Raw genomic sequence first — 14475 nt, 5'->3', positions numbered from 1 at the left:
CCTGCTCCAGAGTACAGGCCTCGGTGTAACGCTCATTCCTTTGACAATAAACGCGAATCCGACCATCACCCCTGGTGAGACAAAACCGCAACTCGTCAGTGAAGAGCACTTTTTGCCAGTCCTGTCTGGTCCAGCGAAGGTGGGTTTGTGCCCATGATGTCTGGTGAGGACCTGCCTTACAACAGGCCTACAAGCCCTCAGTCCAGTCTCTCTTAGCCTATTGCGGACAGTTTGCGCACTGATGGCGGGATTGTGCATTCCTGGTGTAACTCGGGCAATTGTTGTTGCCATCCTGTACCTGTCCCGCAGGTGTGATGTTCGGATGTACCGATCCTGTGCAGGTGTTGTTACACGTGGTCTGCCACTGCGAGGACGATCAGCTGTCCGTGCTGTCTCCCTGTAGCGCTGTCTTAGGCGTCTCACAGTACGGACATTGTAATTTATTTCCCTGGCCACATCTGCAGTCCTCATGCCTCCTTGCAGCATGCCTAAGGCAAGTTCACACAGATGAGCAGGGACCCTGGGCATCTTTCTTTTGGAGTCAGTAGAAAGGCCTCTTTAGTGTCCTAAGTTTTCATAACTGTGATCTTAATTGCCTTTCGTCTGTAAGATGTTAGTGTCTTAACGACCGTTCCACAGGTGCATTTTCAAACTTCTTAGGGCTAGGCGTCCCGCTAGTATGCCATGCGATTGTTTGATGGCACCCCACATCAAAATATTTTTCCACCTGCACAGGTTTCATAAATTCACAAATAGCAATTTAAATATTCACTTACTTTTTGAAAATCTTCCTCTGATTTGTCATCCAAAGGGTCCCAGCTATAACATGTAGTGTCGTTTTGTTAGATAAAATCCTTCTTTATATCCCAAGAAGTCTGTTTAGTTGGCGCCATCGATTTGAGTAATCCACTCGTTCAACATGCAGAGAAAGCAATCCGAAAATCTACCACTAAACTTTGTTAAAAAAAGTCAATCTTTCTATTGACTCCTCAGATACCCTAAAATGTAATCAAACTATAATATTTCATTCGGAAAGAAGTATGTTCAATAGGAAACCAATATTAGCAGGTGCATCTTGTCTTCATCGCGTGCCCAAACACACATTTCCAAGAGTGTGTCCCTGTACTAAAACTCATATTTTTTACTTGTTTTGGAAATTACAAGCCTGAAACCTTGAACATAGACTGCTGACACCCTGTGGAAGCCATAGGAATTGCATCCTGGGGTCTAGAATTCATTATTTCCCTATACTTTCCATTGTAAGAGCATGGGCTCTCAAATGTTTTTTATTCTGGTTGGTTTTTCTTTGGATTTTCTCCTACCATATCTATTGTGTTATCGTCTCCTACATTAGTTTAACATTTCTACAAACTTCAAAGTGTTTTCTTTCCTATGGTACCAATTATATGCATATCCTGGCTTCAGGGCCTGAGCCACAGGCAGTTTACTTTGGGCACGTCAGTCAGGCGGAAATTGAGATAAAAGGACCCTAGCCCTAACAAGTTCGCAAAGACGTGCAAAAAGTGAAACAATAGCTGCAACACACATGAAGTCAAAACTGTTAGACTTTTTATGTTACACTGAAGTCTGACAACCAAGTGTTTAAATTAATATAGCTAAATAATATCAGTGAAATAATTGCTTAACTCACCTTTGCGTAGAACAAATTAGGATTTTGTGAATCCAACAATGGCATTGAGAAAATAGAAAATTTGAGCGCAGAAACTGAATTTATGGGCAGGGTTGTGATGATGTTTACACTTACTGAGTAAAAGTCTACAGCTAATAGAGTAACATTTTACACCTTAGCAATTAACACCAGTTATCAGCACTGACACTAAGGGTCATTTGGCAGTGGCAGTTGCTAAAACAACTCTATGGGAGTCGATAATTTTTGACACAGTAAAATCACCAGTATCTGCCAGAGTAGGCACATTTGCTATTTAATGCAACAGTTAAGTTTATTTTTCAACTCTACAGATTGTGACAAAACTCAGGGTTGAAAACGTATTGAACTTCAGATTTTTATTAAGTATATGAAAACTTAAGCAAAAACGTATATTTTCTTTATGCAGATTTTTTAAATATTCGCTTGAAAATCTGTTGCCAATTGGAAGGAAATGGAAACCTAGCTTGTGACAAAGCAGATGATTATAAAATTGCATATAAACATGTAGGCCCACATTTAAGTGTGTCCATTTAAATAACCTATGCAATATGATTATTAGCCAATAGCAGTGTGTTTGCAAGGCTTAATGATTCATTCTTAATCTTCATTTTCAAGTTGTTGGCTCTAGGCTATGTCCCTTTTCAACACACTAAGACAATACATGTAAATCTACATTTCAAAGAGTGTGAAAAACTAGTGTGAATCGAACACTTGCCATAATTTGCAACAATTATGTGGACTAGGCAATTTACACAGAGAGCAATTTGACCAGTTAGTCAAATACACGTGATAGTTGTTTTGATGATCAGAACGTGTGGTTGGAAGAACTTGTGCCAGGATAAAATCAGTGAGGTTAGCACAACTCATGTCTGATGGGACCAGCTACAATTTAGCGTTTCATCACGATTTTAATTGGCTGATACATATTTTGAATCGGGGACCCGATTTAAATTTAAGTGGTTGCAAGTATGGACCCTCCATGTTTAAAGTGTGTTTATTACCTGTGTGTATGTCTGTGTAATCTGTATCACCTGTCTCTTCCAGGAGGATGAGGGTTCAGATGTGCTGCTGTTGAAGGAGGAGGGGTGTGTGGAGGGTCTGGGGAACCCTGAGGGGACCATGGTCATGGAAGACAACCAGACTTCACCTCCTCCTGAACCCACAGAGGAACCAGCTGAGCAGCACAGGACCACACACAGTCTCACTGAGGTGAACCCACTACAAATTAATGTTTTAATGGTACTAGGTCAGGGCCTGTCCACAAAATAGGAGTGCTGATCTAAGATCAGTTTGGTCATCAAAATGAATAAGACTATATAGACAGGTGCGGGACCTGATCCTCAATCAGCACTTCTACTCTGAGATAGTTTGTGGATACAAGCCCAGGTCTTGGTTAATTTGGTCTTAAGTTTTGGACCATGCCTTTCAATTATCAAACCATGAATTAAAAAGTGTCAAGTAATCAAATCAACTAACATGTTTGCATAGTACTCATAGCAATCCCTCATTGCCCAATCAGAAGATGCTCCATAGCAGGATGCTCATATCAGATTTCTTGATCCAACATCCTCTCACTCTGTATCTCTTACAGTCAGTAGACATGGAGGATGGGAATCCTGATCTGCTGCTGGTCAAAGAGGAGACGATAGAAGACGGACCAGAGAGCATTGATCTGCTGAGTGGACTAAAGATGGGGGAGCAAGGAAAGGAAGAAATACATATATCCTACATACACTAATAGATCTTCAATGGGAATAGTGATGTACCCGGCTATTGTTTTTTCTCCATTCATGAAATTAAATGAATACACCTTATGTTTATACACAAAAACACATATTATAATGTATGAACTTGACCAGGTAATTGACAAACTCCATATATAGAGTTTTCTCTGCCGTGTCTATGAATTAGATTTTGTAACATCTTCCTGCAGGTGGTTGGCAGGAGGCTAACAGAGGAGACTGGGCAACCATCTTGGATTCCCAGACTGGTATAGCCAAGAGCCCAGGGAACGCCATCACCGAGCAGGCCAGGACCAGAGGCGACATATTGGATGTTAGTGGATGGGACAGCGTACTTAACTCTGGGCTGGGGAACAACACTGTTAACCACAACCAGAAACAGACAGGGGAACACAAAACAACATCTGAATTTAGTCTCCATGACAACAGATTGTCTGTGACCAGGGCGAGGCGTAGATTTGGTCTGCGAGGACGGGGAGGTGTCTGTATTCAGCTGGAGAGAACAGATACATACTCGGCTAGCGATGCTCCGTCCTGCTCCTATAGTTGTGATTCAGAGAGACTGATGGCACCTCAGGTTAACCCCCTAACAGGTGCTGCCTTCAGCCTGCCTTCTATAGGATCTATCAACTGGAACATGGACCCTGAGACAACACGGACACTCCCTGGCCTTCGTCCTCCTCACACTTTCCTTACGTTAAACCAGACCTCAGACAATGCCAGTGCCTCAACACTAAATGGCTACACAAACCCATTGACAAATGACAGTAGTAGTGACGCTATCAGCAAATCCGGTGACAAAGAGAAGCGCTTCCCGTGTTCGTTCTGTGGGAAAGCCTTTCGTTTCTCTAAACAGGTGGAGATCCACCAGAGGATGCACACGGGAGAGAAACCGTTCGGCTGCCACCTGTGCCGGGACAGTTTTTCACACTTGTCCAGCCTGAAGAGGCACCAGAGAGTTCACACAGGGGAGAAACTTTTCAGCTGCCTCCTGTGCAGGGCCAGGTTTTCACACTCCTCCAGCCTGAAGAGGCACCAGAGGGTCCACACAGGGGAGAAGCCTTACACCTGCTCTCAGTGTGAAAAGAGGTTCTCCCACCAGCACCATCTCAAGATGCACCTGAAGGTCCACACGGGAGAGGCCATTCACCCGTTCGCACTTCGTGATGAGGTTCTTAGAGAGGAGCTACCTGACAATACACCAGCAGAAAATGCACACGTCCCATGAATAGTGTATGTACTAGTTTGTTTGTAGTTAATTCTGTTGGTTTAGGATTTAGTAGAGAACTGGATGAGGTGAACTGAGGAAAGAATGAGTATGATGAGGCAGAGGAGATGGTGGTTGGTGTGATGGTGTAAAAATGATTCTCAGATGGAAAGTGACAACCTTGTCCTGTTTGATGCTGGTGTTTTATAAGGAAATGATAGTGCCTTAATGAATGTTTTCTTGACAAGTAGCAACGATGTTGAAACTTTTTCAAAGCATTTTTTAAATAATTTTATTAAAGCAAACCTTTTTCAAAGCGTTCTAAAATTATTTATCAAAGCGAGGGTACCATATTTACAGAAAAGTGTTACCATAGTGACCATTTTGTTGAAATTAAATAGAAAATTGACTCTGTGCTGACTGACTTGGTTATTTTTATAATTGCAGGGACTGAGTTTCCCTTATTTCAGTCAATCCAAAACATACTTAATTCTTGAATCAACACATGGATTTTAAAAAAAATAATAAACTCCAATGGCTCCATATAGTTAGGTACTTGAATCACATTAGAAATGGGCTTGATTGTGGTTAATATTTTATAATGTAATGTTTCTATGTGTACAGCAAAGAGTTTTATATAAACCATTATGCTTTTCTGTTCAATATGTGTTTTACAGTCTGCAGTCCATGAGGACCTGCTGATATCTGATGTTGCTGGTGGGAGAGACTGGACTCCACCACACAGAACACAACCAGTGGACAGGTGGATTGAACAACCTCAGTCTTGGTGGTCATCAGAGAGAGAGAGGCTCTAGTCAGAGATACAGTCATCAAAAAGGCCCTTCTCTTCACAGTCTCAGTGCAGGGATGAAGCAGGGTCTGGGGCTGATAGAGATAGACCCTCCTGTTCCTATGATACAAACACCACAGTATCCATGATGGACAGAGCAGGTCACCCTGCGCTTCAGCCTTCACAGAGAGCGGGGAGTGACCCCCCCTGGTGGTAATCTTTCAGGAAGTGTCTTCTCCTTCAGGATCTCATCCAATGCCTAGCGAATTGGTTCATAGGGTCTGTATAGGTACCTCTTGTGGGCGTTCACCCCAAGAGGTACCTAGCCTATAACACAGCACACAATCCCAACAACACCCAAAACAATGGCTAGAGTTCATGGAGGGAGCTCAAAGATTAACCACCTGAGGGTGGTGGCTCCTGCTTCTACCTCCTCTGGTGTCATTGGGTCACAATGTGGGAGGCCGAGCAGTAGGACAGACGCCGACAAGCCATATGCCTGCCCCACGTGTGGGAAGCGCTTTACTGAGGCGAACTATGTGAAGAAGCACCAGACTGTTCACACCATGGACGCCCATCAAGTGCAAACTGTTATATAAGCTCCTCCTTCCTGAGTAGCCTTAACAGACATAGGGAAGAAATCGTAGCAGTGTGGCTTGAGATGTACACATGGGATATCTGGGAACCATTCCCCATATATTCCCATACGCATCGGAGTCACGTCTTTCCAGGTTATTTCACAGCTTGTTTCTAGCATAAGGCATTGCAGCCAAAGCGCTGTTATACTGTAGATCACCTTATATAATCAGATCAGTTTTATTTTCTTTCCAATCATAAGCTGTAAAAGGGGTAGGCCTGTGCTTTTTGCAATTTTCTTTAATAAAACGCAAGTCTGTTTGACAGACAATTAGGCTATAGGCTGCTATGTCCATCGATTTGTCGGTCAATTCCTCCACCCACCATGCACTCTTTAAATAGCCTTCCTCTTGGTCAGTGAAGGACCAAGTCTCTAATTGACGGGGAATGAGAGGGTATTAAACGGATTTGTCTACTTTCAGCATCATGAGCTGTCGATTTCCAATTGATTGTGCCTTTGCTGCTGCTTCACGTTTCAGCACCACAATGTAAGTCACTCGAATCGGGCTTATTGTGAGGTCAATAACTATGATAAATACATAATTGGCAAGAAACATTGTTTTTAATAAAATAAATTATAGTAGTAGCAAGCTATCAAAGTTGAGCTCTGGTCCTCATCTTCGCCCTCTCCTTAATTGAAATTGCGCACCCAGCGGAGAATCAGAAATGATCGGCATTGGGCACACCGATATATAGCCCAATAAGCAACTAATTCTAAAACACTGAGAAATACTGACATTTTGTCAATTACAAATTACATGACCCTCTCCTGGACCAGATTAAAAAAAAAATACTAAACCCTCCCTTGACCAAAATTGAAAAAGCATGACCCTCCCCCATTTTCCTCCAGGTAACCGTTCTGTGCAACAAAAAAAAATAATAATGTTTTTTCGATCTGTCCATTAGCACTAGCCTGCCAATTCGCCCTAACTATTTTTAGCTCCGGTGTTAGCTAGCCTATGGGTTTTTGTTACATTGAATCTATATGCTTCTTCTATAATTTGTTTTACTACTAGCCTGTATAAAGAGTGTTAATGGAATTTTCAATCCCAATAATGCATTTAATCTTTAACCAATTTGAGGTTTGTAAGACCCTGGATTCACTAATAATTGGGCAAAGTCTCAGATTTTATAAAAAAGGTTCACAGATCTTTATTCATGAGAGCTCTAAAGTCAAAAATGAGGACTCAGTCCTTTTATAATACACACACATTCCTATCTTTAGACCACTCCCTGTTCAAACAACCAGTACTTTCCACTAACCACAAAGAACCATAAATGTTGTCATATTCTTCAAGGCTTTCACCTCCCCTCCCCCATTGGGACCCTCTTGGTTTGAAACCCTCTAATGATTTTCTATTATCTACTCTACAACTTCACTCTGTTTACATCCCTACTAAAGAATATAACACCCTAGTATTACAATTCTAACATATCTACCCACCTCCTTGTTTTATCTTCTGAAAGTTGATTGCATTCGATTTGGAACCGGGCTGCCTCACGGAGTGACATAATTAAGCTAACATTTAGAATGAAAGTGTTTTTAGGTATGATGTACATTGAACAAAAATATAAAGTGTCGGTCCCATGTTTCATGAGCTGAAATAAATTATCCCAGAAATGTTCCATACACACACAAAGCTTATTTCTCTCACATTTTGTGCAGACATTTGTTTACATCCCTGTTAGTGAGCATTTTAGCCTTTGTCAAGATGATCCATCCACCTGACAGGTGTGACATATCAACAAGCTGATTAAACAGCATGATCATTACACAAGTGCACCTTGTGCAGGGGACAATAAAAGGCCACTCTAAAATGTGCAGTTTTGTCACAACACAATGTCACAGATGTCTCAAGTTGAGGGAGTGTGCAATTCATGATGGCTGCAGGAATGTCCACCAGAGCTGTTGCCAGAGAATTCAATGTTAATTTCTCTACAATGTCATTCGAACTGGTGAACTGTAACATCAAAATCATTGAAATTGTTGCATGTTGCGTTTATATATTTGTTCAGTATAGTTTGTTGATTAAGACGACATAAAAGTATGTTAAAAATTACCAACCAAGCATATCCAAAATGTTTATTGTTAATGAAATTATTGTAAAAATAATACAGGATATGAGTAAAGTAAGCAATTTATCATAGGAGTAATGGGGTACCCTACAACTGTACTCTAATCAGGGGCGTGGTCCCATTAAGCCCTGCCTCGCTGTGTGTATCTTTGTGAATGCGGCATTTGTCTGCTGTAGCGCCAATGAGAATGAGAAGAAAATATGGGCAAAGACGACGAGGTGTCAATGTGAAGAAAGAATGGGCTTTGCAAGGGAACGTACCCTTGCTGCATTCAGACCATATTTAAGCAATAAGGTGCGAGGGGGTGTGGTATATGGCCAATAAACCACGGCTAACGCTTCGTACACACCGACTGCGTCGTTGCGTTTCGATACACCAGAAGTACATTCATTTCCAATTGAACACTGCGTTTGCCTTGCAGCATTGCGTTGCAGAGGCAGTTGCAGTGCGTTCTATCGAACATATGCATCAAATTGTATGCGTAGACTTGACAGAAAGTAGCAAAATGTGAATGTTGAATTTTTGTTGCACACATATCCAGTAGAAAAAAATGTGGGATTACATAATAAAAACAGTTTGACGGGAGAATTTCTTTACATTTTTTATTCATTTATTTGCCAAGTATATTATTTATTCGATGACATCCACAAATTAATTGTGAGAGCCTATAATATAATTTCCCTCCAAAATGCAGCTTTGGAGCGAAATGCATAATAGTCAAGATAGCAGAGTCGGCTCTTTCAACAATGAGACCAACGTTGAGGAAGATGGTCTTGGTCGCGCTGTTGAGCCGGGACCAGCCCCGCCGAAAGCGGAGGTCTGTGTGGGTCCAGAGATGGTTAAAGTCCCGAAAGCAGGCAGGGGAGCTCCACCGTCTCATTCAAGAGCTTCGACTGTTTGGAGAGGAATTCCGAAGTTACTTTCGTCTGGACCGAAGCCAGTTCGATCACCTGCTCCAGATGGTTGGAGCCAGGATCATCCGGATGGATACCAACTACCGGGAGTCCATCAGCCCAGTTGAATGCCTGGCGATTTGTCTCCGGTAAGATACATTCTAGTACATTTTTAAAGCCTTTGATACCATAATTGATTGATATTTGATACATTGTTTTTATGTGCAACCTAGCTAGCTAAAGGGCTCTCTAGTTAATAGTCCCTATTTGACATCATGTACTTTTACAGAATGTTCAGTAGGACTATAACTTTCCCCCTGCTCTGATGAAGGTAGGCTAGTCTTCTCCAGGACCCATTGTTGTGGGTCACGTTAACTAGCCACATCTGGCACATGCCCACTACTAAACTGACCTGGCAATCCTACTATCGTGGACACTTGTCTCCAAGCAGCATTTTTTGTGTTTATGTCGCTGTAGCTGTCAGCAGTTGTGTCAAAAAGACACGGTTTTGAGGATACTGCGAAAATGAGTCTCTCCTCCATGTGTCCAACCGCATGCGACCATCTGCAAAAGATACATGCATCAGTATTGTTGCCTAGCTGCGCAAAATGTTATGTATCAGTGATGTAAATACACAGTCGGTGTGTTCGAAGCGTACGGGCTGTTCTTACGCACAACGCAACGCGGGGCGCCTGGATACAGCTCTTAGCTATGGTATATTGGCCATATGCCACAAACCCCGAGGTGCCTTCTTGCTATTATAAAACTGGTTACCAACGTAATTAGAGCAGTAAAAATAAATGATACCCGTGGTATATCACGGCTTTCAGTCAATCAGCATTCAGGGCTCCAACTACCCAGTTTATAATGTAAATTAGAGCCCTGAATGTGTAATGTAATAAGCAATAACGTAATACAAATTACTGCCCGCATATCTTTAAATTTAGTACGCGTTTTCATTTAGCCACACCCTTTGAGCTATGACGCACACCAATAAGATCCGTTCTCTTCAGTGTAAACGGAAGTGAACATTGGCCAAGAACCACTTTAGCGTTTTTAATTGTTGTTATTTAGACGTTTATTGACATACTGGAACCAAAACAATTACTCATAACAGCACAGCATCACATACTTACCCCAGGTAGTGTTTAATTTACGTTGGAGACTGGACTTTGTTAATCGATGTTATCTAGGTAAAGCTAGCTAACAATGGCTAGCTGTATGGTTTTTCACACTCAAATAGCCTCCATTATGGAGGTGCTAGCGAATGCAGCCGTGGCAGAGATCTGTAAAATCGTAGACGACGACTATGCAGTGTTTCGTTTGGAAATGTCTCAAAGCCAGAAAGAAAACAGGGGATTGCGGAGGAAACTACAGCTATTGGAATTGAAGGTGGCACGGGAGCGCGCAGAGCGCGTCCTCGCAAGTCGTCCCAGTAGTGTCAAGATCCTCGACCGATACAAAGGAATCGCAAGAGGTACATTTTGCAGAAGGCCGAGGGTGCGTGACATGTAGCCCTGTTCGCTTCTGCGCATGTGTGACTTTAGATGCGTTAGCCACATTATGGTTAACTTGAATTGGGTCTTGGTCGGTTTTTGGATACTATGCAAAACTTATTCCCCTGATTTACTTAGCTTGCACAAAGACACCATTTCATAATTTATAACCATATTTTTGATTTACTGCATTTCCTATTATTTACTCAATTAAAACAATGTGACGCATGGAACATAATCAATCAATCTATAAATATTATATCAAGAAGTTATGGGAAGGGTTAGCTTACATCCTTGCCAATTCTAGACAGTGGCAAAATTGTATTGGTGAACAATATAGCGTTGAGCATTGACAGTAGCAAACCTAACAACCTCATTTCCCCCCAATCACTCTCTAAGGTGAAGGACATCTCACTGGAGGCCACAGGAGCTTCGTGAAGCCAGTGGGACACAATACATGGAGAGATGACCAACTAATCACTGTTGACGAGGGGAGTGGAACCTCAACCCAGCGCGTTATCATGATAGAGGTTAGTGTAATAGTGTTGCATAAAAAACTACAGTCACTTTGTAAATAAAATCTGGCCCGTTTATTTCAGAAAGGCTCCCCTCAGCTATTCACTTGCTTACATGTAAATCCTAATTTGTTTGCCATATTGGAGCTTGTCGCGACTTCACTACGACATTGTTATCCAATTCTACTCATTTCTATTCATTCTACTCCAGTAATAACCTCTCTTCTTGTGCCAGTCTGCAGAAGCTGCAGGTCATGGAGGATTGTCTCTGGTGAAACAAGAGAGGACTGAAGAAGAGGACCCACGACACAGCAGAAGCATCCATACTGGTGTAACGTCTGGAGTGGCGCCACCTGTAGCCACGGAGGACCTATCCACCGCTGCTGCGACCCAGCCCAGGACACGATGCAGCATCACGGAGGTCAGTGGAACGCTGAACGCCGTACTCAAGTCAGACACAGATACTTCAACTGTAACACAAAGGCTTTTACAAGACGGATCATCTGACCACAGGTCAGACCCAGAGAGACTGGGGCCGGGGAGACTGGGCTGTACTCCTGCTACCGGCTCAGAGTATTTACTTTACGGTAATCGAAGCCCGAGGACGGTTCATTCCCATCTGGACTCAGGTGACGCGTTAGAGACTGGCAATGATCCGTCTTGTTCTTACACTACAGAGATGGACCCTGGCAACATATCCTTGGGTTTAGAGACACAGACTGATCTGTCTAGAGGGGACTGGAACCGGTACAGTAGTAGTGTATACTCTGAAGGGTGCCTAGATAAGAAAGGGGAGGTTATAGTGGTAGATGATGGGACTGTGAAAGTGGAGGGCGACGCTCCTCCCACATGGAATGCAGATAGTCACCTAGGAGACAGACAATCACAGGGCAGAGATTTCTTAGATTACAGCGAAAGCTTAGAGACAAATCCAAATGTCACAACCAACTCCCCTTTACACACGCTCAGAGATCGCGACCCAGTGTCCATGTCGTTGGGGCCTTCTGATTCACACGGCCACATCCTTTTCGATCAGGTATTGAACTCAAACGACACAACTAGAGCCCAGGCTCAGGGAGGGGGAGCAACATCAGGCAGTAGTAAAGAGAAACGATTCTTCTGTATGTTCTGTAACAAAGGCTTCAGCTGCCCCCAGAAAGTGGAGATCCACCAGAGGGTCCACACAGGGGTGAAACCCTTCAGCTGTACCCAGTGTCACATGCGCTTCGCCCAGGCTGGTGACCTGAAGAGGCACCATAGGGTCCACACAGGGGTAAAACCTTTCAGCTGTACCCAGTGTCACATGCGCTTTGCACAGGCTGGTGACCTGAAGAGGCACCAGAGGGTCCACACAGGGGAGAAACCGTTCGGCTGTCACCTGTGCCGTGCTAGTTTCTCCCACTCATCCAGCCTGAAGAGGCACCAGAGGGTCCACACAGGGGAGAAGCATACAGCTGCCCCCAGTGCGAGAAGAGGTTCTCCCACCAGCACCATCTGAAGATGCACCTGAAGGTCCAAACGGGAGAGAGGCCATTCGCCTGTACGCACTGCAGGAAGAGGTTCTCAGAGAGCCCATTCAATGCGTGGGTGGTTTGAATAAAAAAATATCAAACATTTTGGGGGGGGGACATTGAAATCACTAAAACCAAATGGGAACTGTGTAGGAGTAATAATGGAGCTACATTTATGGACTCCTCACTCATGTCCAGCTTGCTAACAGGCATTGAAATGAAATCTAAACAGTTGTGGAGCATCGATTTATTTATTTTTAAAAGGGGAATAATGGCAAATCATTGTTTGACTGTCTGTCAAAGGGAGAGAGAGCTAGAGCCAGAGCTACATCACCATAGCTACTGATGCATGCATGTTATTGAAATGTGATTAATGCTCACTGTCCAATTTTTCATTGAGGTAGATCAAATGTGTTATTATTACATGTATTATAAGCCTACATTTACAAAATCGGTAGACTAATGACAATTATTTACAAAATGATGTAGGGGATTTAGTTTGTAAGCCAGGGCCAAATTGCCTTCCTCAAGCGAGAAAGATAATGTGGTAATGCAGGCTAATTTTATGCAATGGAAAAGCATTCTAATACCCGTGCATCAAATACCCTACTCCTTGAAAGTCATGTATTGATTATACACTGAGTTTACAAAACATTAGGGACACCTACTCTTTCCATGACATAGACTGACCAGGTGAAAGCTATGATCCCTTATTGATGTTACTTGTTAAATACACTTCAATCAGTGTCGATGAAAGGGAGAAGAAGGATTTTTAAGCCTTGAGACATGGATTGTGTATGTGTGCCATTCAGAGGGTAAAGGCAGATACATGGAATTATTTTTATTTGGATGGATGGTTGGCATTACAAATGTAAGCAGATATTTTCTTATCTAAAATGTGGGTGAAACCTTTCTTCTGTATACATTTGTCAAGCTTGTTATGTGTCGTTTCACGCACAGGACCCTCGTCTGAATGGACTTGTGCTTGGTAAAAACAGACTATTTAGGCAATAAGGCCAGAGGTGTGATATATGGTCAATATACCACGGCTAAGGGCTGTTCTTAGGCACGACGCAAAGCTGAGTGCCTGGACACAGCACTTAGCCGTGGTATATTGGCCATATACCACAAACCCCCGAGGTGCCTTATTGCTATTATAAATTGGTTACCAACGTAATTAGAGCAGTAAAAATAAATGTTTTGTCATACCCATGGGATACAGTCTGATATACCACAGCTGTCAGCCAATCAGCATTCAGGGCTCGAACCACCCAGTTTATAATGCACAATATATTCCAACAAAATACACCAACGACATCAGTTAGGAGATAAAGGTTGTGAGCACAGTGTTTCTGATCAGATCAACAATTATATTCTAATGTACAGTGCCTTCGGAAAGTATTCAGACCCCTTGACTTGTTCCACATTTTGTTACTTCAGCTTTATTCTGATATGGATTAAGTAAAAAACACTCTTCAGCAATCTACACACAATACCCCATAATGACAAAGCAAAAACAGCTAATTATATTTTGCAAATGTATTAAAAATACAAAATATTCATAAGTATTCAGACCCTTTGCTATAAGACTCGAAATTGAGCTCTGGTGCATCCTGTTTCCATTGATCATCCTTGAGATGTTTCTACAACAGGATTGGAGTCCACCTGTGGTAAATTCAAATGATTGGACATGATTAGGAAAGGCACACAACTGTCTATATAAGGTCCCACAGTTGACAGTGCATGTCAGAGCAAAAACCAAGCCATGAGGTCGAAGGAATTGTCCGTAGAGCCCAGAGACAGAATTGCGTCGAAGCACAGATCTGGGGAAGGGTATCAAAACATTTCTTCAGCATTGAAGGTCCCAAGAACACAGTGGCCTCCATAATTCTTAAATGGAACGAGTTTGGAACCACCAAGACTCTTCCTAGAGCTGCCCG

At 42.7% G+C, this 14475-nt stretch overlaps 1 protein-coding gene and 1 long non-coding RNA gene across 6 annotated transcripts in view; one reads left to right on the top strand and one right to left on the bottom strand.

Annotated features, from left to right (window-relative positions):
• The window catches only part of LOC115201835 (zinc finger protein 19-like), a 90454-nt gene that overhangs the window by 21131 nt on the left and 54848 nt on the right, over window positions 1–14475 (top strand). The gene's annotated exons all lie outside the window — the stretch shown is intronic.
• Window positions 8709–10723, bottom strand: LOC115201954 (uncharacterized). The gene is made up of 2 exons (XR_003879855.1): window positions 10150–10723; window positions 8709–9577 (listed from the first exon to the last, which is right to left on the bottom strand). It is a non-coding gene; the product is annotated as an uncharacterized LOC115201954 (long non-coding RNA).

Source organism: Salmo trutta, chromosome 11 (assembly GCF_901001165.1).
Source record: "Salmo trutta chromosome 11, fSalTru1.1, whole genome shotgun sequence".
Taxonomy (NCBI): domain Eukaryota; kingdom Metazoa; phylum Chordata; class Actinopteri; order Salmoniformes; family Salmonidae; genus Salmo; species Salmo trutta.
The sequence above is the reverse complement of the archived record's forward strand: the minus strand, read 5'-3'. Positions and strand labels throughout refer to the sequence as shown.